Genomic DNA, 2,082 nt, shown 5'->3' on the forward strand with positions numbered 1-2,082 from the left:
ACAAAAAGGGTTATACTCGCTTCAGAATAAAGCTAGAAACTTGATTTTTAGCGCATTTTGATTGTCAGATTTTGAGCTTTCAGATGATAACAATTTTATATTTTTTCACAAAATTTGTTTTTGGATTATTTAAAATCCACTTTTTTTTTCCAAAAGTCATCTTAGAATAAAAATTATAGCGAATAAATTGCAACAAAAAACACTTTTCTATGCCTATTCCAAGGCGAGTTACAGGCGTTTTTGCATTGAAAAGAGACGCAGAGAAACGAGAGAGCGCTCTCTTTTCTCTGCGTCTCTCAAATGTAAAAAGGGCTATAACTCGTTTCAAAATTAAGCTAAAAACTTGATTTTTAGCGCATTTTGATTGTCAAATCATGCGCTTTCAAGTGATATACAATTTGACAGATTTGCAATCCAAAAATACAAAGAAAATTCACAAATGTCCGAAGCATTCATATTTTTTGAAAAAATTCTGTCTGTGTGTCTGTGTTTCCTGTAAGTTTTTAATAAAAATTTTAATTTTCAATTGTTTCCACACCCAAATTTTCCCAGTTTTAAACCCAGCAAAAATAACAAAAACCAGAACAAAATTATCTCGATTTTCTTTTTCTCGAAATCTCCCAGATAATTAATTACCGCAACTTCGCTTTTCTTGTGATTCTTTAGATTTTTTGGAAAGATTATAAACTTATTTCACTTCCCCCCGAATCTTCTTCTTCCTCATTTTCTTTCAAGAAAATGTTATCTCTTTTAAATGGAAAAAAAGAAACTTTCAACTTCGTGTTTTTTTAATTGGGCAATTAAAGTTTTCCGGATCATTAATTATTTCTAAAAAGGAAATGTTCTTAATTTTATGGATGATTTTTCTATGATCTCTTTTTTACCGCTTTTCAATTTCTTCGGAAAAGTTTTTGAAATTACCGTAAAACCCTGTAAATTTTGACCTAAATTATCTTGGTTACGGTAGAAGATATGAAAAATTGTCTAATGATAAAATTTTGCTGATAATGTGATAAATTTTTTTGTTAGTTGATCACTTTTTGACATCTTTCAAACAAAGCGAGATAAGTGAGCTCAAAGTGAATAGTGTGAAGGTAGACAGCCGACAGTGTAGCTCATTCGCCAAGCGGCGGCGTTTTGCCTTTGAGCCAATTTATCTCGGTTCTTGTGAAAGATATCAAAAAGTAGTTAACTGATAAAATGTTTATCATAATATCAGCAACATTTTATCAGTTGACCACTTTTCGATATCTTGTATAGGAAATGACATATATGGGCCCAAAGTTGGAGGTCGCGAAAGAGGGTTACGGTGGTTTTTTTTGGGTTTTAGACCATGCCATTCATATTGTGGTCCCTATCCTCTTCCAAATCCTTCAAAACTCCCTTTTTTCTTTCTTTCAGTTCCATACCGACAAAGACCCCTTGAAATCATTCATTTTTATTGTTTTCCATCCTCCTCTCTTTTCTTTTCTGTTCCCCAGCGAAAAAAAACCATAACAGTTGTTCACACACACTTCAAAACGACATCATCATTCTTAAGTCAGGTAAAAAAGAGGAAGTGATGAGTTACGCAAAGAATCACTTCATTTGAATAACTTAAAGGAGATTACTGTAGAAAATAAGATACGTAGTATTGTTACGTTAGCCATTTGAAGTGGATTACTGAAATGAGGGGCACATATGGTCCAAGTCAGAAATTCCAGAAAATTCAGAAATTCAGAAATTCCAGGAAATTCAGAAATTCAGAAATTCAGAAATTCAGAAATTCAGAAATTCAGAAATTCAGAAATTCAGAAATTCAGAAATTCAGAAATTCAGAAATTCAGAAATTCAGAAATTCAGAAATTCAGAAATTCAGAAATTCCAAAAAATTCAGAAATTCAGAAATTCAGAAATTCAGAAATTCAGAAATTCAGAAATTCAGAAATTCAGAAATTCAGAAATTCAGAAATTCAGAAATTCAGAAATTCAGAAATTCCAAGAAATTCAGAAATTCAGAAATTGAGAAAATCAGAAATTCAGAAATTCAGAAATTCAGAAATTCCAAGAAATTCAGAAATTCAGAAATTCAGAAATTCAGAA

The sequence above is a fragment of the Caenorhabditis briggsae genome (assembly GCF_000004555.2).
Source record: "Caenorhabditis briggsae complete genome, chrIV, whole genome shotgun sequence".
Lineage (NCBI taxonomy): Eukaryota > Metazoa > Nematoda > Chromadorea > Rhabditida > Rhabditidae > Caenorhabditis > Caenorhabditis briggsae.